Here is a 25325-nt window from a genome sequence, read left to right on the forward strand (position 1 = left end):
TAATTTATAAGGCGTGTAACCCTCTATGTAAAACTATTTTACATGTACACAGAGCATTATCCTAAAAACAAAAGTAAATATTGAATATGTATCACGTAATTTAATTATTACAAATATTATATGCAAACCCAAAATTTTGGTAAACTTTTTTAGTAAATTGAGAAAAAAAAAAAAACTCAAATAGGGTTAATTTCAATCTACCTATACAGACATTACCCCATGATAGATCTAAGGGTCCTTATTTATCAATACACGCGGGATCCACTAAAAAATAATTGATCCTACATTTATTGATAAATGTCAACCGTTAGATCTACCTCAAAATAGTGTCTGTATAGGTAGGATCTAACTTACCCTCAAATAGAAAGTATATACTACCATTTTTTATTGGCTTTATTTATGTCAACAACTTAATTAGAGTGATAAAACGATATTATGATCATCTTGTGAATTAAAATGACAAGCTGGTGTGTGGTTAACAAAATTTGGAGTTTAAATAACACTCCCCTTATTTAGCTTTCAAACTATGACAAATATTTATTTTTGTCTATTTATATATATTTTTGATTTTTTAAAATTCAAAATATTATATTATATAAACGGTTTTTCGATTTGATCGTCCGGTTAAAACGGTCCGACCGGTTGGACTATTTTTTTTAGATAAACCGATTCGATTATTGGTCCGGTTATGAAAACAAAAGAGTATTGAAATTTTGAACAATTATTGATTGTTGTAAAGGTTGTAAAAGTCCGATTTGAATTGAATATCTCTTTCCATTAACAAATGATTTTTATTCATTTATTTGATCTGTTTTGGGCACTAGAAGGCAATCATTGTATTTGCTCCCAAGACGAGTTTCTAGAAGATTCGTACTATGTGTTTGTAACGATCTTGCATATCTATTCCCGAATTCAGTGGGAGGTTATCACTTTCTAAGTGACAGTGATGAACTGATGATAAATAAGGATTCACAAGCAGAAGTGATCGACCATGAATTCACATTTACATGTTAGCGGAAAAGACATCAATATATATCCAAAACCGGTGTTTATCATTTGGATCAGCCAATAACCGGTGATCAATTTCTCTAAATTCAACAAAGCATGATAATCATAACAATAATCTACCAAGAAAAGAATGTCGAACTTGGCTTTTAAATTATATACGGATCTCAACGGTTTCTTACGCGATAATAATCTCAACATTCTTAGAAATGGTCAGTCCCTGCAACCGCTCACGAATAATTCCCTGTTTCTTCTTATCATCCCTTCGATCACGACGTCTATCACTCCAACTTCCATGATACACATTGTAGGTTCTAACATCCACAAAGATTGACAGCCGTTCGAGGGACACAACATTTCTAAGGATGTACGAAATAAAATTATACTCATTCTCTGTTCCACTAAAGCCACTAAACTCCACCTCTTTCAACTGAGTGTGGTGCCTGACAACTCTCTTCTCTGCTTGTTTTCCATTATATGTTGATGCTTTTCTCTGCATTCATAAAGCCGAATAAAAATATCAGCCACATGTATTCATTTAAACAAATTTAACATTGCAGAGCAAGGCGTAATGTGATTAATACCATTGATAGATGGAACTTGGGCACGCATCCAGGACTGTAGCAAGTGCTAGCAAATTGAGCTTATTGTGGGAAACTAAGAATAAAGCCAACTGTCTAAGGTTGCTGAGCTCATTAACTCTTCCTATGTTAAATGTCTGACAAAATGCAGAAACTACTCAATAAATATTTCTAGTATTTCTTCACACTTGAGGAAAATGAAGAATGGATAAATGGTGAAAAGGGATTCATTAATTGCACCTCAAAGAATCTGGCATCAATCCCAAAATACATGCTTAAGATGAAGTAGATCTTTGGCAACTTTTCCAAATGCATAACTACCCATTTTGGGGTCACAAATTTCGACAAATAAATTTTGTAGCATAGGTACATTAGAAAACGACAACTTCAGCATTCTACGAGTGCCTAACTCAAAAGTAGACAAATCTATCTCTACAACCCGTGAACAATTAAACAGCATCAGATTCTTTAATTGGAGATTAGGACCATGAATATGTAATTTGGAAGGGAGCATACAAGACTTCAATTTTAATGACTGTAGGTAGCAATAATTTAATAAAATGTGCTCTACTGCCTCATAAGTGAAAGCGACATCAATCAATTCAAGATCTCTGAGAGCATTTTGGCTTGATATTTGAAAAGAACCTCCCATCAAACATAGATGTTTCACCGAGGATGCCTCAAGGAGAAAATTGAAAGAGAAAACAGGAGGTTTGCTCTTCACATGGATAAGACAACAATATCCAAGGGTAAGCCGTTCCACTCCCAATCTGCCAACAGAATTCAACCATCTTCTAAAACTGTCCGAGATGCATCCACGAAAACAACAAAGCAATTCAAAGGACGTTATTCTAGAACCAGAATGATTTTGTAAAAAGGTATCCACCACTTGGACAAACTTTCTTTGTAATTTGCTCAACTTTTCGCCCTTGAGATTATAACAAGGAGCAGAATCACTGAAATTCGTATAACAATAAAATCTGACTTCTGAGATAAAGGTGTAAACATGCTTCCATCTCCTTGATAGGACACTTGTCCTAATAGCATCTCTCGTAGATAATCGCGAAGACAATCAACGAAATCACATCATCTGGCAATTGACTAATCCTATCTTCTCTCTGCTATACATCAATAGCATGCATGTGATGATCAGTATCCACAGGAAACACATTTAGGGCAAACATAGTCAGAAGTTTGATCAATCAAGAAACAAGAACTTCAAAAGCAATTGAGTTGGAACATACCTTCACCCGACGACGTCTCGTTCCATACTCCAAAACCCAGAATCCGCCACAAAAAAACGCCAAACAAACAATTCCTGAAAGAACCCACAAAAAGATATTTCCTCGAAACACAAGAATCAAAATTTAATTAAGAAAAACCAAGAAAAAGACTCAAAATTCATCAAAGAAATCAATTGGACGCATTTAGCTCACAAAGAACAGACAAAGTTGACCACTTGCAGCAAATGAAACACCCTGCTGTGAATCTATGATCCACTTATTTCAAGAAAACGGAGACAGAGACGCGGAACTCGAAACGAAGCACACAACAGACAGAAACGAAAATTGAGTGCATTAAGTTGCTGCAGTTATGATTTTGCTGCATAAGATGATTACTATCTGCCCTTAACTATCAATAAAAGGCATAGCTGCAACCTCCAAGAATAATCGAGCAACCAACTGTGTCCTCACTCCTTCATTCCTTTCTAGAGTACTCAGAAATTCCAGTATAGAACCATAAACAAAGCTTCAATGACAACGGATTCAAGAAAGAACTCCAAAAGCAATTGAATACATAAAAACACCAAACAAGAAAGAACCCACGAAAAGATACTTCCTCGTTTTTGTACTCGAGCGAAAAGATTTCACGCATATAGAGGCTAACATATTTCCATCAAAGAAACCAGAACATAAATCAAAGGAAGAAAAACTCACCATTTGTACAAGAGCGCAACATATAATCTTAAACCAAACCGAGATTTCGATCAATTATTTACGCAAACGACGATCTTCTGCTAAACCTAAGGTTGCTTATCAGTCTATAATGTGTAGCGCGTCAAACGGGCCTGGGCCGCCCTGTCCAGCTATTCGTTTGTGTTGGTCGTTTTGGCCCACTGTCAAACGGAACATAAAAACCCCGACTCGCTCCGCGTTACGGACTAGACAGATCAATAGGTCAATGTTTTTTTTTTAAAAAAAATAAAAATAATACAAAAATCTAAAAACAACAATAGTATTTGAGATTGAAAAAAATTTAACATTATTGTTGGATAAAATAATCCCTCAAGAAAACAAACAAAATTTATAAATTTATAATATTTGACAGAATGTTTAGATTTTTTTTGCAACAAATCAAAACAAAATAAAATATATGCATTTTTTTTTTGAGATTTTAGAACTTAATCTACAGAAAAAATAATCAAAAACAAAAAGATTCATCAAAATGTAACGACTTTTTCCTAAATGTGTGTACAAAATCAAACTAAATAAATAGTTAAAAAAAGTATAAAAAAACTTTTATAAAAAAATCTACACATTCATAACTATATACGTTTTTGAAAATAAAATTTTAAAAGTAATCTGAAAACAAGAATATTTTTTTCTCGATTTTTTTAATTTAATATGTCATGGTCATTTTTTTGATACATTAAATATTTGTATACTGATTTTGTTGTGTTGTTGTAATTTTAATCAAAACTTTAAACAAATATTTATTCCAACAAATAAATTATTTATTCTTTGATAATAAAGTCAATCATTGTTTCATGTAGGACTTATTTTGAAAAGTCCCATGAATATCATTATCAACGGTATCCATAGTTAATAATCATAAGAGTCTACAAATTTTGAATCATAGAAATCTTAAAATTTCGATATGTGATATATCATCAAAAAAAATTCAACAACAAATATTGTATTATGAAGTATTTCATCATTCATAAATTATTTAATTTTTTTTCTAAATATATGATCTATAATCAATTTTTGCATTTGGATTTTTTCATTTGAAATCTATGGACTTCAATTTATTTTCATTCCTAAATAACTTCTGGAAACTCAAATCAATCTCCTATTTATTTTCACTTATCTGAATTTCAAATGATTCCAATATTCTAAAGATTTGAAATTCATTGTGATTAGCTCAATTATAGTGCAAATAAATATAAAAATAAATTCATTTTTTATGTATAAGTTATTTAAACAATAAAAATACATTTAAATCAATGGATTTTAAATTCTTTCATATTCAAACTCAATTTTAATTTAGTTGTCTTTTAATTATTTATTCAAACGTTCATACTTATTAATTTTTAAACTTCATTACATAAAATTAAAGTTTCGTGCAACTTACGGGGTGTAATAATGTCAACAATTGAAATTCAAATCAATCCCATATTTATATTTAACTGTATATGGTATTTGGCTAAACGTATTAAAAATAACTTATAAGTTCTAAGAGTTTATAAGCTGTTTTAAGAGCTTTACTGTTAGGTTTTATTTTACAAAATATGTTGTTAAAGTGTTTGGATGAACTTATCTTAAACAACTTAAGGATGTTGATATGTTTGATATTATGACATCATTTTACTGTAAAAATTACAAAAAAAAAGATATAATACTATGAATGTAATATAAGTAATTATATATATATAAATAAATTTAGAATTTTATCATAAACATTTGTATTAAAAAATAAATTAATATTTTAATATTAGATTAACGTAAAAAATAAATGGCCATTAATTTTTTAGTTTAATGTGAAAAATAAGTGGAGGACATAACAAAATATACAAGTATATTATGGAAAAGTAAAACATTAAAATAAGACATTTCTAAAAAAATTAGGGATGAAACAATTTTTTTTTAAAAAAAAACATATTATAAGATGTCAAAATAGCTTATTTCGACAACTTAAAACTGTTTTTCTTAATAATTTTCTAAACAAACTTAAATAGCTTATAAGTTTTGTCAAACATCATCTAGCCACAATGAATTGATTTCAATATTCTAAGGATTTGAAATTTGTTGTAATTAACTGTAAATAAATATCAAGATAAATTTGATTTTTTAAAGTTATCTAAACAACGAAGATGTATTTAAATCCATAGATTTCAAATATTTCATACAAACACAACCTTAATTTATTTGTATTTTAATTATTTATTAAAGCACTCATAGTTACTCATTTTTACCAATAATTAAATAAAAAAACATTCTATGCATCGCACAAGTAGAATACTAGTAAAAATAATACAAAAAACCAAAAGCAATATTAGTAAGTGTGATTGAAAAAAAATTCAACAATGTTACAGTGTTAAGAAATTGGATTTTGGATATTAACGTGTGATCCAACTATGGGTAGTCCAACACATAACGGTGGAACACAATTAAAACACCAACATTGTTGAGAAATGGACTAGGACCTAACTCAACCCCAAAAACTAGCTCAAAGAGGGAGGATTATCCAAGACCATATCAGGAATTTATGCTACCAATGTGTGACATATTTCAACACCCCCACACCCCAGGAATGATCATCTAGAGAGTGGAGATATTAACGGGTTACCCAATTATGAGTAGTCCAATGGCGACCTTGAGTTATGATACCATGTGGAGAAACGGACTTGAACCTAATTCAACCCCAAAAACTAGCTCAAGGGAGAATGTTGTCCAAGAGGACCAAGACCGTATATTGAACTCCCAAGAAGTCTACCCTACCGATGTGAGACATATTTCATATAAAATTTTGATGTTAACTATTATATTTTGGATAAAAAAAAACACATACCCAAATAATATGAATAATATAAATATATATTTAATCATAAAAAATAATAATGTAAGATATTAAAAATAAATCAAATACTAATTTTTAATTTTCAAAGAAATTTATTTAAAAATAATTGTTTTTATGCCCATAATTCAATTTTTTTATTTTTTTAAACAACCGACGGCTCAACCCGTTGCATGTTTAGGTTTATCTCCAAATGGGCCAGTAAAACCATAACCCAATCTGATATTTTTTAATGGCAGGACAGGCTGGTCTGACAAACCTGACTCGTTTTGTGGACTCTGATGCGTTTATTAGAATCTCTCTCTACATCCTTAAAAACAATTTCTATCTGTTATATTAAATAATTTTTTTATCGTTAAAATTTTGATTTCAATCATATATTAAAACGAAAAATTTTGACTATAAATAATTTTATCATATTTGGACAAAATTTTTGAATCTTTTTTTAAAAAATAATTTTGAATATATATAATTTTATCATATTCGAACAAAAGAGATATATACGTAAAAATTTAATAACATAAATAGATAAAGATAAATAAACATTTTTTCTAAATTTAAAATATATTTCAATTTAGATAAGATATACGTTGGATTTTTTTTGAAAGAGATATACGTTAGATTTAGATAATTTATAAATTTATTAAAATAGATTTTTATGATATTTTTAATTAAATAATAATTTAAGACTTTTGTAATTTCATAGGGTTATTTTCGGTACTTAAAAGTGTGAAAATATTTGTTTAAAGTTTAAAATTTAAAATTTTGATTAAAATATTTATACGTTTATTTTTTTTAAGGAAAAAACTCATAATATTATTACTGCACATTGTTGAATCCGACATTTTGGTGATAACAAACAACAACTCATTGTATAGGAATGTGCCACCAATCTTTTGTACTTCAGGAATCTACTACAACTCCTACCGCAACCGTCTAAACCCTTCAAGTTATCTACCGGAAGCTTGTCAACCACCTTTGTCTCTCGACCGGTTGCAGTCACAAGCCTATCGACTGGTTATTCAAACCAGCAAAGGATAAATCTCTCTACCGGAAGAAAGTCAACTGTTTATCAAGATATCTCAACACAAATACTTGAGACAAGACGTTCTTTGCAAGATCTTTTATCAAAAGCAGAACCGGCGTATCAGAAGATCTGTTGACTCTTGCATCGAGACAACATGTTGCACTAAAATGGCAAAAACGCAGAATGGCTACAGATAAAGCATTCGACCGTTTATACCAGTTTTGGACCCTGGAAGTTGTCTGCATTTAAAGAAGAGTACGATCTTCATGCAGAATCATCAATGCATTTATGAAGCATTAAATGTGCATTCAATGCAGCATAAGAACGTTCAAAATAAAGACGTTGATGATTGACCTATATAAAGGGAAGATTGCTCAAGACAAAATAAGAAGACAAGCAACACGAAAAATCTCAATCAACTCAATCACTTGAATACTATCAGAAGTCCTCATCTGATATACTGAAGCAATACTTGAGCACACTTACAAGATCATTCACTTGCTGCTCAAATAAACCCTCGCCTACAGTTTACATATCTGATCTTCAAGGATCATCCTAGGGTTTCCAAACCTCTCGACCGCTCTGCAGTTTGAGAAGCTCAACCGGACTGTATTCATTATTGAAGAGACTTGAAGCTACTCTGAAAGCTTCCACCAGTCTGATAAGAACTGAGAATCTTATCTGTGTAAATCTAGGAGTTTCGGATTAGGCATTGGATAAGTCCTAAGTCTGAAGTGGGTGTATTGCAAGACGTTGTAATAACCAAAGTCTTCTAGTGAATTCCTTCCTAAGTGGAAGAAGGGGAGACGTAGAAGGATTAAGCCTTCGAACTTCCATAAATCGTGCCTCAGTCTTTACTGCATATTTATCTTACATATTGCTCATACATCGTGTTGTAACTTGCCTTTGCATCACTAAAACCTCTGAACTATTTCCGCACTATTTAAGTTGTTCAAACCATTTTAGAAGTTGAGAAAACAGATTAAGTGTGCAACAACCCACTGTATCAAGACGGGTCTTTTCAGCGTGCTTATGTCCTCACTCACACGCACCCTGAGAAACTTCCCAAGGGGTCACCCATCCTATAATTGCCCCAAGTCAAGCACGCTTAATTTTGGAGTTCTTATGTGATGAGCTTCCGAAAAGAAGATGCACCTTCTTGATATGAGCAGTACATATGAAATCTTTTAAGCCCTCCTCAACTATGTAGTCCCATACCTACACAGTCTCAGAATCCCCTCTCATTCCGGCACGGGATCGGTTCATTCATGTCTCCCTCCGCCTAGAAGCCTACCAGGAGCCGCTCATTGTCCGTGCAACCTCTTGGCACCGGCGATCACTCCCTGCCTCCTCAGCCCCGGGCGTCACATGCCCACCAGCTTCCGCTTGGTTCGTCCCCGAACCATACCGTACTAAGAGAGGTCGGCTCTGATACCAACTGAAACGACCCTAACTCTCTAATAAATAAATATGCGGAAATTTTTTTTTTTTATACTTACTAAATAAAATATGTACATATATGCCCATACATATATGCACCGAATAAAGATATTTAAAATGAATAAACAATTAAATACTTAAATAAAAAAAAATGCATTCTTAAAAATATAATAAATATCTGAGTCAAACATTAATTAAAAATATACTGCATAAGTAAATAAAAGTTTGCATGCACTGAAAATATTAAATAAATATTCTAGACCCTCAATCACTGAAAATAATAAAAAATGTATCATGCTGACAAAAACAGAAACATGCATAGCGACTCAGAATATTTCACGGTCACGGGGCCACTGCATGCATGCTCATACGTCCTCGCCTCCGGTGGGTACAACGTCATCCTCAACGTACTCACCTGCACCATACCAGTGTAGTGAGCCTAGAGGCCCAACATGCTAACATAACAAGGGTTTAAAATAATTTAAACCAATTTAATACTAATACATACATATACATGAATGAGCATGCTTAAAAATTACATAACATAACTTACTTAAATAAACATAATACATAACATAATACATAACATTATTGAGCAATTTATTTTCTAACATAGCATGGTTGTATCCGTAGTGTAACCTTAAATCATACATTAAATACTGATCAGCGTGGAAACCTACGTACGTGGCCGGTGACGAATCACCTCTTAAATTGGCAGTAAACTGCCCTTCAATCATATGGGGACGAATCCCCCTTAAATTGTCACACTACTTCAACTTCCAACATAAAATATTTTTATTGCTCAACTTAAACATTAAATCATGCATAAAATATTATTTCATGAATGCATGTACTTGAATGAAATGTGTGTCCATCATATATATTTAATTTAATTTCTTATTAACATATAAATATTAAAATAACTCAAGTGCATAAAAATAATTAAATATATAATCAGGACACATGCAAATTTTCTCATGGATGGTCCTGGACTGCTGGCCCTACACACAAGCCCATTAACTTAAAACTGGCCCATTAACATACTTAAGCCCATTAACTTAACTTTAAGCCCAAATAATTAGTCTAAGCCCAATTAAATTAAATAAGCCCATTAAAATTACACTAAGCCCAATAACACTTAAACCGGCCCAATGGGCCCAAAAACCCATAGACTGGCCCAATAACTTTTATGGGCTCAAAAGCCCATAAAATTAATGGACTAACTTAATTAAAATTTTAAAAGTCCAAATAAAATTATTTGGGAGTTCAAATAATTTTATTTCAATTTATTTGACTCAAAAACACATAAATTTGTAAAATACTTTAAAATAAAAAAATACTCGAGCCCGGCCCGCCAAACTCGGACCCGAACTCACTAACCCGACCCACTACCTAACCGACCCAACCCGGACCACTCAGACCCGACCCAGACCCCTAACCCAGCCCAACCCGATCCCCCCTCTCCCATTGCTTCTCGGCCGAGAGCAGCAGCCATTCCATGGCTGCTGCCGGCCGGCTCCGGCCGCCCCTGGCTGGAGCGCCGCCGTCCGGACGTAGCCCACGTCCGGGCGGACCTAACCCAGCCAGGCCCCAACCCCCATGCAACCAGGAACCACCGAGCCGAACCCATAATCCCGAAACCCTAACCTGCGCTCCTCTTGCCCTTCTAGCCTAACCCTGTTCGGCCGAGCCCCAACCCCGCCTTAGCCCGGTCATGGTTCGACCCCAAGGCCCCTACCAGACCCAAGGAACATCTGCCAACAGCCCTTGACCAATCTATATCAAAAAAAAAACGTGAACATGAAGCAAAGCATGGAAAAATTCGAACCTTTCAACCCTTTTCTGAAATAAATTCGAAAGCTTTAATGCATAAACCATCAACACAATATAGATATCTGATTGGCACGAAAATTTGAAAGAAAATCATGCCTTTCACCGATTTATCGAGCAACAAGCGTGTACGACGGGCTTCGGGACGACGGGACGCAAATACGGGACTTTTGGAGCTCCATGATCCTTGGCTATGGCTTTCTGGGTTTGCTGGGTCGAGAGGATGAAGGAAATGAGTGGGGGTGGCGGCTGAAGTTTGAGAGTGACGTGAGGTTTGGGTGGGGTTGGGTAGATTTAGGTTTTAATAATTAAGGAAATAGGTTTTTAGGTTAATAAATAGAATAATATAAAATTTAAACATTCTAATAAAAATTTAAATCAGAAACTTAAATTAAAATTTATAAAATCCCGAAATTAAGAATTAGGGGAATTTTAAAGATAGTTAAAAATCATTATTTTGACTAATTTTGGATAAAAATGACCCCTAAAATTAAATAAAATTAAATACTTAAAATTTTGAGATAATAAAACTCAAAATAATATTTTAAGGCTCCAAAAAGGCTCATAAAATAATTTGGCTCGAAAGTTGTCATCCCGTCCGTCCACGGTCCCGTCTACACGATTAAATAATTAAAATACTAAAAATCATAAAAATCACTAATTATGGGTTAAATGCTTAAAAATAAATTAAATCATGCATAAATAATTCACATAATTATTTAACCCATAAATCATAAATTTAAATAATTAAATATCCTAATTATGCAGGCGGATTTATGTAATTAAAAATACCGGGTGTTACAAAGTGAACTAAACTTCACTTGATCATTTTGAAAAGAAAGAAAATAAGTTTCAGAGTGTATTCACCCCCCCTCTACCCTCTGAACCGATCCCAACAAGTGGTATCAAAGCGGGTTCCTTTCTCAACTGCTGATCTAAAGTTTTAAAATCATGACTTCTTTCAACAAAATTCCTATGTTTTCTAAAGAAGATTATGATGACTGGAAAATTCGCATGCAGGCACATCTTGCAGCACAGGACGATGACATGCTATATGTCATAACAGACGGTCCTATCAAAATCATGAAGGTCAACCCAGCTCTAACCGATGGTGCAGGACAAATGATTGAGAAACCAAGAGCTGAGTGGACTACTGAGGACAAAAAGAAGGCCAATCTTGACAATGTGGCCCGGGACATCCTATACAAAACTCTGGATAAGAACATGTTCAGTAAAATCAAGTCATGCTCCACAGCAAAGGAGATTTGGGAGAAGCTCACTCAGCTGTGTGAAGGAAATGACCAAACCAAGGAAAACAAGCTCACTATGGCCATTCAAAAATATGACAATGCCAAAATGAAGCCAGGGGAAACCATGGCCGAATTTGATGAACGGTTTAGTAGTATCATTTGTGACCTTATTGCTTTAGGAAAAACTTATACTAACCGTGAAATTGCTGTGAAGGTTATGAGAGCTTTGCCCAAAGAATGGGAGATCAAGACAGTGGCCATGAGGGAGTCAAAAGACTTAAGCAAGGTTGAACTGCATGATCTCTTTGCAGATCTCAAAGCCTACGAGTTCGAGCTCAACATGAGGACAGAAGATGAACCATCTACCTCTCAACCAACCAAGGCCTTAACCTCAACGGTGATGCGTCCACCAGTCGAGGAAGCTCCAAAGAGATCAGCTGAGCAAATCAGCAACGAAGCCATGACACTCTTTGTCAAGAAATTTGATTGCACCAAGCCTAAGAGCAATGATCAGAAGCAAGTTTTCGAAAGAAGAAAGGGCAAGGAGGACAAGAGGATGTTTAGAAAAGGAAGAAACCAAAGGGTTCTAGTAGCAGACGAAAGCAAAAGCAAGTGGGCTGAGTCTGACTCTGACAAACCCAATACCGGAAGCTCTTCAGATGACAGCGATGATGAAAAGGTTGAATGTCTTATGGCTGACATCGAAGAAGAAGCTGAGGAGGTATTTGACTTTGGTTCACCTGAATTTACTCACAGTGATCTAGTTACTGCTTTACACGAAATGGCTAATGAATACAAAACATTATCCAAGGAATTCGAGGAGGTAAAGGCATAAAGAGCTGACCTAAAAGATAAGTCAAGCGAGTCAAGCTGCATGCAGCGAAAAGAGCTTGATGGTCTTAAGGTCAAGCTAGGTCTGCTGGCTACTGAGAATGACACCTTGAAAAGAGTGTTCCAAGCAACTTTGACTGAGAACAAAAAACTACTTGAAACAATTAAGGCTTGGAATAAATCTTCGGTAACCATTGACAAGATTCAAGAAATCCAAAGACCGGCACATGACAAAACCGGTCTAGGGTTTGGAACAAATGAACAGTCTATGGAATCTTGTATTCAGTCAAGCCTGGACAAAGGCAATCTTAACAAAATAAGATTTGTCAGGTCCAGCACGATATATGAACATGATGAGTGCAGCTTTGACAAAAATCAAAAAGTATCTAACGAAAGAAATTCTAAGCATAGAGGGCTGGGATATGTGGATCCCCAGATCTCTAATCAAAGAGGAACTTGGATTAAACCAAAACCTAATGAAAGAAGAAAGGGAAACCAATCTAATTTCAAAAGGCCATGGAATGAGTCTAACTACTCTAAGAGAAGATGGTCAAAGGAGAAGCCTTACCAGTACTTTAATTGCAGGCCAGTTCAAAAGAGGTACAGGCTAACTGATAAAGATCAAAAAGGCAAGCAGCACATAACAACCTCACAAGCACACACATTTACTGCTTATCGACCGCACAGATTTTTGGACACACACACGGGCAAACCTGTAAGGGTGTTCCAAGTGTGGGTCCCGAAAGGGCTAATCCGACCTGGACCCTACTAGATATGGGTACCAAAAGTTCCTCACTTTTTGCAGGTACTAAAAGTCCAAACGGGCGAGAAGACCACTTCTATCAAGGACACTACCTGGTACTTAGATAGTGGTTGCTCACGGCACATGACAGGGAATCCAGAACTTCTAACAGAAGTCGTGCTGTGCAAAGGACCAAAGATCAGCTTTGGAGACAACTCCAAAGGTAAAACCGTGGGTAAGGGTAAGATTATCCATGGTAACATCATTATTAAAGATGTGTTGCTTGTTGACAAACTGTGCTATAATTTGATAAGTATTAGTCAACTATGTGACAATGATCATTCGGTCGAGTTTCACAAACACACTTGCATTATCAAAAATAACAAAGGTGAGAGTCTTATGACCGGTGTAAGAGACCTAAACACCTACAAGGTAAACTGGTCTTGCTCACATACTTATTCACCTACTTGTCTTACTGCTCATCATAATAAACATTGGTTGTGGCATAAGCGGTTAAATCATCTAAATTTTAAGTCCATCTCTAACTTGAGGAAGCATGATTTGGTTTCTGGTCTGCCTGAAGGAGATTTTATAAAAGACAAAGTTTTTCCTGCTTGTCAACTAGGAAAGCAGGTGAGAGCAACCTTTAAAAATAAAGGGTGTATGTCTTCCTCCAAATGCTTAGATTTACTTCACATGGACCTATTTGGTCCTATACCAGTAAGAAGCATAGGGGGAATGAGATATGCTCTTGTTGTTATAGATGACTTCTCTCGATTTACTTGGGTCATCTTTCTCTCTTCAAAAGATCAAACTGCACCTCACCTGATTAAGCTTTTTAAACGTTTGCAAAATGAACAATCCACTGTGATAGATAGAATCAGGAGTGATAGAGGGACTGAGTTTTTAAACACTGCTCTTATGACTTATCTAGATGATCAGGGAATCAAGCATGAGTTGTCAGCTGCTAGATCCCCACAGCAAAATGGGGTGGCTGAAAGAAGGAACCGTACTTTAAAAGAAGCAGCCAGAACTATGATTGCTGATTCAAATGTTTCTCAAAGGCTTTGGGCAGAAGCAGTTAACACAGCTTGCTACACTCAAAACAGATCTATGATTAATAAACGATTTAACAAAACTCCATATGAGATCTGGAATGGCACAAAACCTGATATTTCATACTTCAAAATTTTTGGGTGCAAATGCTTTATCCACAACAATGGCAAAAATCATTTGAAAGCCTTCGATGCCAAAGCAGACGAAGGAACTTTTATTGGTTACTCAGCCGTTAGCAGAGCTTATCGAGTGTTCAATCAAAGATCACTAACGGTAGAGGAAACCATTCATGTTGTTTTTGATGAGTCTACTCTTTGTACAGAACAAACTCAAGGGAGCATAAATGATCTGAGTCATAGACTGGAAAACACAAATCTACAGGAAGAAAGTGACAGTGATCCATATCCTCAAAAGAAGGATGATCCAGTTCCCTCTATCGTGTATGATCAAACAAGGCCAGAAGAGGATTCACCGATTGATAATGATCCTCCTGCCAATAATGATCCAGTAAACGAGGACGTTCGTCAACCAATTGATGACAACCCTTTAGGGAATTATTTTAGGTGGAACAAAGATCATCCACCTGGGTTGGTTATAGGTGACCCTTCTGCTCCTCGAAAAACACGTGGTCAAATGATTAATGAATTCTTGCATGCAGCTTTCATATCTCAGGTAGAGCCCAAAAAGATAGATGAAGCTCTATCAGATGCCAGCTGGATTGAAGCTATGCAAGAAGAGTTGAATCAATTCACCCGCAACAATGTTTGGCATCTAGTTCCTCGACCGGAAAATCAAAATGTGATTGGAACTAGATGGGTGTTTCGTAACAAGCTCGATGAACATGGCACTGTTGTGCGTAACAAAGCTCGACTTGTTGCCCAAGGATTCAGACAAGAAGAAGGCATAGACTTTGAGGAATCATTCGCACCAGTTGCAAGACTAGAAGCAATCCGCATCTTTCTTGCCTATGCAGCTTTCAAGGACTTTAAAGTTTATCAAATGGATGTCAAGTCTGCATTCCTCAATGGTCTACTTCAAGAAGAGGTGTACGTTGAACAACCACCAGGTTTTGTCAATCCTACTCATCCTCAATATATCTATAAACTTGACAAAGCCCTCTATGGATTAAAACAAGCACCGCGTGCATGTTCTCTAAGATGATGCAGGAGAAATTTGAAATGAGCATGATGGGCGAGCTAAATTTCTTTCTTGGATTGCAAGTAAAGCAACTTGAAACTGGAATATTTATCAATCAATCCAAGTATGCCAAGGAATTGGTAAAGAAGTTTGGAATGGAACAGTGCTCAACTGTATCTACCCCCATGAGTACATCAATCAAGCTTGATAAAGATGAAGGGGGAATCCCGGTCGAGGTAACAATGTATCGAGGCCTTATTGGCTCATTGCTTTATTTGACTGCCAGTCGACCGGATATCATGTATTCAGTTTGTTTATGTGCTAGATTTCAAGCAGCACCTAAGCAATCTCATTTCATTGCCGCCAAATGAATAATTAAATATATTAAAGGAACTACTAATGTGGGTCTTTGGTATCCCAAAGATTCAAATCTTAATCTTATTGGCTATTCAGATGCAGATTATGCAGGTTGTAGAATTGATCGCAAAAGTACAAGTGGCACATGTCAATTCCTTGGAGATAGACTAATTTCGTGGTCAAGTAAGAAGCAGACATCAATTGCTACCTCGACCGCCGAAGCAGAATATCTCGCTGCTGGCAGCTGTTGTGCTCAAATACTCTGGATTCAACAGCAGCTTAATGATTATGGAATCCGGTCGAGTGAAGCTCCAATCTACTGTGACAATACAAGTGCCATAGCCATCACTCACAATCCAGTGATGCACTCTAGGACAAAGCACATTGATGTCAGACATCACTTTATCCGAGATCATGTCTTAAAGAAGGAAATCAGGCTGGAATACATCTCTACCGATCAGCAAGCAGCAAACATATTCACCAAGCCTTTACCAGACGCTAAGTTTTCATATTTTCGAAATATTCTTGGTTTAGTAGATCTAAGTTAGTATGCATGTTTTTAGGGGGAATGATTGCCAGTATGACGTTAATAGCTTAGCTGTTACATTGACATAAATGTTGGAATATCATCCGCCTTTAGCTAGTCTCTGACAGGCTCCGTACTAGCAGCTTTGTGCTTTGAACCAAATGACATTAATTGGGCGCGGTGATTATACTCTTCAAAACTTTTTGAATTTCAAAAATACTTTTCATGACGTCACCCTATGGCTCATAGGTTCCTATATATACTTCTTTACACTCGTATATCAACATTTCACCATTGCTAAAGCTTTCATATTGCATTAAAAGTTCTATCGTATTACTATCAAGCTTTTGCTTACTCTCTGCTCGAGTTCTTATCTACAGCTATCATGTCGATCCAAAAGACTTGCCTTGCAATCAACTTTGATTCCGTTATTGAGGCAAACAATGCAGGAATCACTGAGGTCTTCACCATGCTTGAAGCCTCTGGACTAAAGAAGTTTCTGGGAAGCAGCGCCATCTGCGATCTGCCTGTATTGAAGGAGTTCTTTGCAACCGCTCAAATCGAGCATGGGACTGTCAAATGCTTGATCCGGACAGAGTCCTACTCATTCAATCAAAAGTTCTTCGCCAGCACATTTGATCTGCCCTCCAGGGGTTTGACAAAATGCGCGGATCTTCCCGATGGTAACTGCTCATACTGGTTAAAGGAGTTCTCAACCACTGATGCTCCGATCAAACTGCCGGCTCAGAAGAAATCTCTTAAAGCTCCATTCCGGCTATTGACCAACATCGTGGCCAAGAATCTTCTTGCCAAGGCTGGATCATACGACAAGGTGACGATGGAGAAATTCCAATACATGGCTTGTATTGCCTCCAAAATCAACATCAATTGGTCAGACATATTGTTCACTACCTTATGTGAAATGATCAGGGGAAAAGGGCAATCCGAGGGATTTGCTCTGCAAATTTGCCACATCTTGAGCGTCCTTGGAGTAGACTTCTCCAAGACGGAGCCTCTGCATCCCACCAAATGGCTCAACAAGTCTACAATCTTCAAGTTTCTGAACAAGAAAGAGGTTGCGGTCGACACTCTGCCTTCAACCGCAAGTGTTATTGCTGTCACTCAACCGCTTTCAACAGTTCCGGTAGCGGCCAAACCAGCCCATACCAAGAAATCTGCCAAGCGTCAACTTATCATAGAGACTGACTCTGAAGACAAATCACGTGAGAACGTTCCACTGATTCAAGCCTTCAGCAAGTCATCTCCTTCTGTCTCCAAAGCAGCTGTGTCATCCACGCCTGCAGGCGAGAAGAAGAGGCAGCACAAGAAGTTAAAGTCTCTTTCTGGACTTGCTCCTACCGTTCCAACACCAATTCTGCCAACGGTTGAGACTACTACCACTGCTGCTACTACTGCTCCACGTCCTACCAAGGGTGTGATAATCAGGGAAGGTGCCTCATCAACTCCAAAGGTCACTCTCGCTGATCCCAAGGACAAAGGGAAAGGTGTGATGATCTACTCACCTAAGGCTCAACCAGCAGCTACTGTAGAGCTCAACTTGATCATCTCTCATGTTCTCCGCATTGTCAAGCGTCACCTACAACGCTTTGACAGATGGCATCATTCCCGTACTCACCTGACGCTTGCTCAAATATTTTCTAAGTGGAAAGCTCTGAATGTTATTGAGCAAAAGATGCTTCTTTTTGCTGACACTAAAGACATCGTGGAGGCTCTGGGAAGAAGACAACTCATCGACTTGAAGCTTCGAGGAAGCCTGTTATCTCTGTTGATTAATGAGCGTGTCAAGAACTTCAAATCCAAGAGTCCTACCGCCGCCAATGACTTTGTGATTCTGACTGGACTACAGAATAGTCTACGTCAAATCACTCAACTACTTCAGCACTTTCCAAGCTCTTAACAACGTAAAAATGGCAGCTTCAGCAGCTTGTTTACAGGCTTATGGACTGGAAGCACAGGTGATGATGAAGACTTTTCTTACCCAAGATCAGGGTGAAGAAGACGTCTCTGCTCTTACTCTTTCAGATGGGATTCTGACCGGTCTCATCACTGCTGACCTGTTTCAGTCATCCGCTCTAGGATAGCTTGTGGGAGCATCTTCATCGGTCGACCCCGCCTCAACCGCAGTCCAAGCAGTAATTCAACCGAAAGCAGCTGTGCCTGCTCACTCATCTCCAGCGACGACCGCTCACACCTCTCCCAGTCGTCCACAAGATTCTTTCGAAGTGATTGAAAAAGAGATTCCTGTCACCTCTGTGACAGAAGCTCCTTGCAGCAGTGAAGCAGTAGTGCCCCCAACAGAGATACCAAGCACTATTGTATCACTTGCACCTTCAGAACAGCCAATGACTGATGCTGACCCAGCACTTCAACCGTCTCCATCTACTGAAAAGTTTGTGGAAGATCTCCTAATGGATGAACCGAGTGCTGATCCTGCTACTCCACCAACCATCTTGGCTGCAGTCGAGACTCCTACATCTCCAACTGTACCACTATTGGAAGGTCCATCAGCTAGCTCACCAGCCAGATCACCAGCACCACATCATCTTGAGTCTGGTCCGGTTTCACCAAGGAATGACACACAGAGTCAAATGCTTCCGACTGATGACTCATTAATTGAAGCCATGGCCGCAGCTCTGGATCACACTTTGATAAATAGGCTTCATGAGCTCATGCAAACAGTTCGATCCTTCTCACAAGACATCACAAACTCATCCTTATCAGTTGACAATTCACGCCAGACGATGATTCGGCATTTTGAGACCGTGTCTCGAGACCTTGCTCACCTGTCCAAAGAGATCACTGCCCATCATCGCACTCAAATCAATACGCTCTTTACCGTCTTCGAACAAGTTGTCAGATCCGAAAACCGCCTTCATAGGCAGTTGAATGATCGGATGGACACTATGCAAGCTACTCTACTTGCTCAACTAGATGCAAAAATTGATACTATGCAAGCCTGCCTTGGCACTCAACTCACTGAGATCATCCTTCGACTCAACCAAGGTGATGCCAAAAAGGGGGAAGAAGAGAAACGAAGAGCAGCAGAGGCAAGAAGACGTGAGGAAGAAGCCGACAGAAGAAGAAGAGAAGGCGATAGGTCAGGAGGAGCCAGTTGGTTCAAAAGATGAACAACTTATCTCTTCTTTACTTATCGCAGCTGCATCTCTTTTTTGTTTTTCTTTAGTAGGTGTAATAAGAATGCTCATTGTAATTAATGAAATTCATTCTCTCAATGAAGTTCATTGTAATGCTTTCATATTGTCCTTGGAGCACTTAAGTTTTGTCATCACCAAAAAGGGGGAAATTGTTGAATCCGACATTTTGGTGATAACAAACAACAACTCATTGTATAGGAATGTGCCACCAATCTTTTGTACTTCAGGAATCTACTACAACTCCTACCGCAACCGTCTAAACCCTTCAAGTTATCTACCGAAAGCTTGTCAACCGCCTTTGTCTCTCGACCGGTTGCAGTCACAAGCCTATCGACTGGTTATTCAAACCAGCAGAGGATAAATCTCTCTACCGGAAGAAAGTCAACTGTTTATCAAGATATCTCAAGACAAATACTTCAGACAAGACGTTCTTTGCAAGATCTTTTATCAAAAGCAGAACCGGCGTATCAGAAGATCTGTTGACTCTTGCATCGAGACAACAGGTTGCACTAAAATGGCAAAAACGCAGAATGACTACAGATAAAGCATTCGACCGTTTATACCAGTTTTGGACCCTGGAAGTTGTCTGCATTTAAAGAAGAGTACGATCTTCATGCAGAATCATCAATGCATTTATGAAGCATTAAATGTGCATTCAATGCAGCATCAGAACGTTCAAAATAAAGACGTTGATGATTGACCTATATAAAGGGAAGATTGCTCAAGACAAAATAAGAAGACAAGCAACACAAAAAATCTCAATCAACTCAATCACTTGAATACTATCAGAAGTCCTCATCTGATATACTGAAGCAATACTTGAGCACACTTACAAGATCATTCACTTGCTGCTCAAATAAACCCTCGCCTACAGTTTACATATCTGATCTTCAAGGATCATCCTAGGGTTTCCAAGCCTCTCGACCGCTCTGCAGTTTGAGAAGCTCAACCGAACTGTATTCATTATTGAAGAGACTTGAAGCTACTCTGAAAGCTTCCACCAGTCTGATAAGAACTGAGAATCTTATCTGTGTAAATCTAGGAGTTTCGGATTAGGCATTGGATAAGTCCTAAGTCTGAAGTGGGTGTATTGCAAGACGTTGTAATAACCAAAGTCTTCTAGTGAATTCCTTCCTAAGTGGAAGAAGGGGAGACGTAGAAGGATTAAGCCTTCGAACTTCCATAAATCGTGCCTCAGTCTTTACTGCATATTTATCTTACATATTGCTCATACATCGTGTTGTAACTTGCCTTTGCATCACTAAAACCTCTGAACTATTTCCGCACTATTTAAGTTGTTCAAACCGTTTTAGAAGTTGAGAAAACAGATTAAGTGAACTAAACTTCACTTGATCATTTTGAAAAGAAAGAAAATAAGTTTCAAAGTGTATTCACCCCCCCTCTACCCTCTGAACCGATCCCAACACACATCGTCCATTACAATTTTAACCAACCAAGAAGAAAAATCACAATTGACCCAAATAAAAAGTGAAGGGATAGAATCATAGAACAAGAAAAACGAGGAATAAAATGGGCTACTCTTTTTACCGAGCAACAAACATGAATGACTTCTGTTATCTTTGGTTGTTGTATTAGCATCCTAGTTTCCATCACACAAAGTCCCACATATCCAAAGTCCTCCATATTGGCTGTGACTGTTTTCATCGCACAAATTCCCATATATTTTATATGTTAAAGAATACATTCCAAAAATAAAATTAAAATTAAAATTTTTGTGGGTTTTTTCATTAAATATTAACTTGATATATGATCTTGCTCAATATATAAAATTAAAAGATTGCATTAAAAATATTTTATTGAAAAGTATTATTATTATTATTATTATTATTATTATTATTATTATTATTATTATTATTATTATTATTATTATTATTATTATTATTATTATTATTATTATTATTATTATTATTATTATTACTTTGATTCCAGAAATATACTATATATATATATATTTATATATATTAATTAGTTGTATACTAAATATATTTTTAAAAGAAAATAATGAGTAGATTTTGTTGAAGAATGCAAACAATTTTTTTTTACCTTTAATCCTTTCTAATTTATTAAGTTTGAGAGAGTCATAGTAACTGTTTAGTTTGTTGATATGACCAAAATAAAATTACAAGTTTAATTCTATTTGCACTTTTACTCATAAAATTTAACGTGATGCGATGTGATTAGTAGGAAATAACTTCCTGCATAGCAGTTTCTGTTAGAACCCCAAAGTCTCAAAACTTAGCACTCCAACATAATCAAAATTTTGTAAGAAAAACTTGCAAAAAATTAACAACCACAATATTTCCATGTTTAAGGCTTGTGATGACCAAAAATAAGGGCCAAAATCAGCATATAATCAGAAAAAATCAAGGCAAATTCCTGCATAATGTCTTCACCTTTTTTTGGAGGAACATTCAAAATATGTAGTGATAAATCACCAAACCCTCAAGCAAAACTATCAAAATTCGACTCCTTAGGCTGCTGAAATTTTTAAGTCCTCAAGGCAAGAACTTTGCACAAGTTCGAGCATCTAGAAGTCTCCTTCATTTCATACCAAACACTGTAAGTAGGCTTATCTATATGTTTTAAAAGATTATGTATGCACTTTGAAATTCGATCGTACACCATTTAATTAATGTCATTTATATGTATATGATTCATTCTATTCCATGTGATTCCTTCGTTTGTTTTAAGATGTTTGTTTTGAAAAAGTCAATCATATATCAACTGTTTCGTGTCCTCTAAATTATATGTGTTTCATTCACTCCTTTTGATTCATTCATATATATGCTTCAAGATTTCTGAAACGACACTGTTATGATTTGATTTTGAATTGAAAAGAAATATGATAAGTTATGATCATGTACGGTGGATATAAAATCGTACTTATGGTCATGTACGGTGTGTATAAAATCTTACTTATGGCCCTCCATGGTGGGTATAAAACCATAATGTATGTCCTCCTTCGGTGGGTATAAAATCGATACAATGACCTTGCCTCTTAGAGAAGTAACAAATAGGGGACAAAAAAATTAACCATGAATGATGAGATGAAATTTCAGTGTCTTCTACATTTTTGTGTTTTGTTTCTGATATGATTTAATGCTTCGTTTGAATTATGTTTATGTCATATCTTGAATCATGTCACAACATGTTCTGCGACATGTCTTGTCCAAAATTATTTTTGCATATATATTAATGTTATTCGGGTGTATGAACGTCCCCACCTATTAAGTGTTTCCCCAAGCACTCACTCCTTTGTTCCCTCCCCATATAAGAATGAAGATCAAGTAGGAAAGGTTGAACAAGACATTTTTTGGGGTTGGTCCTGAATATTTCAAGACAAGAAGATTTCTGCATTTGTTTTTAATTTGGTTTTCATTATTTTATCTCTTCTGCACTCATATTTCGTATTATAAGACAATCTATTTTATGTAATAGATTGGCTTTTGGTTTTTTTGATGAACTACGAGGCTTATTGTTGCAATATTATATTGTTAAAAAATGTTGACGCCGCGTCTTGGTCTCGAAACGTGAAATTTAAGTGGTATTAGAGACGTCATGTTCATAATCCGGTTGGGATTCCTTAGAAATTTTTTACGTTTTCACCTATTGCGGAAAAGGCCTGATGCAGGCCTCTCCAAAACGATCCCAGGATCGATAATCATGAAAGTCCTCTTCGCGATAAGGAAAGCCTTATTTTGGTCAAAATCTATCGTTTATGCCTCCATAATGAGTTTTTGTCGTTTTAAGAAGGTTTTGAAATGCTTATAACTTTTTCTAGAAAATTCAAAATCTGATTCCGTTGACTGTCCCATGTTTTTCTCAATCGATATTATTTGCCCATTTAAAAATCCCAAAATTTTCCAGTTTTGGAAAATTCTCAAAAAACAAAAATGTTCGACGTGTTACTACACTAAGATATTTATTTGATTGTCTATTCAATTTGATTTTTGGTTTTTAACCTTATTCTAAAGCTTCACCATTAATTGATTCTAGGAAATGTCTTGCTTTGTTCATACTAAAGTTCCCCTTCGTATGGCCCAACTATCCTCGGAACACAAGAAACACGTGATCAAGCACCTAAGGATTAAACTGGCTAAATAAAGATTGGAGAAACATGCAATGTAGAAAGGAAATGATCTCTTGGAAAGTAAGATGAAAAATCAAACCCAAGAGATGGAACAACTTAAGGAACGCTACTCGAAGCTGCTTTACAACATCAACACGAGCCGAATCAAGGAAAAGTATCTACATGAAGAAATTAAGCGCTACACTACCTACCTTACTGAGGCGGACAACAAACATGAGAAAATAAAAAGAAGGTAGAAGCTGCTAAGATTAACATTGCACAACTCTCTGTAGTTAGCTATAACCTCACAAAGAAAGCTTCAAATCATAAGATCCAAAGGCAACTTGTTATGTACAGGTATATACAATACCGTCAATAGACAAGTGCCCAAATACAAAACCTTCAAGGTACCATTGATAATTTGTCCGAAGAAAATTCTTCCTTGCTTCAAGTGATCCAAGGGTTACAGAATGAGGAAGAACTTGAAGAAGAACCTGAAGTAGACCTCGAGGAAGATCCTCTAGATATAGAACTTGAAGAAGATCGTGTGGAAGGAGAATAAGAATTAGGAGAACTTTTAGAGTTTGCTAGTGTAACGCCCCAAAATTATCTTAAATGAACTTATTTGAGATAATCAGAGTTTTCAGAATTCGAGGACCCTTTTGATATTTATCAGGGACTATTTTATAATTTTTGGAAAATTCAGGGACCAAAGTGCAAAAATGATATTTTATATATTGATAGCTTTGACTTGGTCTTCATTTTCCTCTTATCCCTCTTCCCTCACACGCCTCCCTCCATTGAAGAAGCTCCAAACGTGAGTTTGAGCTTCCAGATTTCATCTCGAGCTCGATCCATCCGGTAGAAATTTAATTTGAAGGTAGATTAACGATCCCGACGACGAGGGCTTCGTTTTATCGTAAGTATTTCTTCCATCAGTTATACTTCAATTTTTGGATGTTGTTAGAATCGAATGAAATTCGGATATGTTGTTCTTGAGCTAAGATAGATCGTTTATGCTCTGACGAAATTGAAAAAGAGCGTCGTTTGGATTTGTTATGATTTTTGGAAATATATTTCAAAAATTGTGTTTTGGGATTTGATGGAATTGGATGGAAATTGATGAATTATGGTTGTTTGGAGTTGTTTAGTTCGATATATTGCTGTCTGTATTTCCGATTTGATCAAAATACAGTCGTTATGCTGCTAGTTTGAGTTTTGGATTTTCAATCGGTTTGAATTGTTTGAGTCGAGTCTTCGATTGAGTTGTATGTTAATCTCGAGCTCTGACTACTTCTTTACAGATAGATTGAAGGCCGATAAGCTCAGAGGATTTTGGAGTTTAGATTTTTGGAGGATTGAAGACGATATAATATGGTTCTTTATTCGAAGATAGTTTTGTTGGAATGATATTCGATTGGATTTTGATTGGAATTCTTGATATTATAGCTTGATCGAGATTGGAAGCTACTTCGAATCG

General features: G+C 36.3%; 1 pseudogene; it reads right to left on the reverse strand.

The window, feature by feature from the left end:
• Positions 1–1589: 1589 nt before the first annotated feature.
• Positions 1590–3659, reverse strand: LOC140891028 (F-box/LRR-repeat protein 25-like; annotated as a pseudogene).
• Between the last annotated feature and the right edge of the window lie 21666 nt (positions 3660–25325).

The sequence above is a fragment of the Henckelia pumila genome, chromosome 3 (assembly GCF_033568475.1).
Source record: "Henckelia pumila isolate YLH828 chromosome 3, ASM3356847v2, whole genome shotgun sequence".
Taxonomy (NCBI): Eukaryota; Viridiplantae; Streptophyta; class Magnoliopsida; order Lamiales; family Gesneriaceae; genus Henckelia; species Henckelia pumila.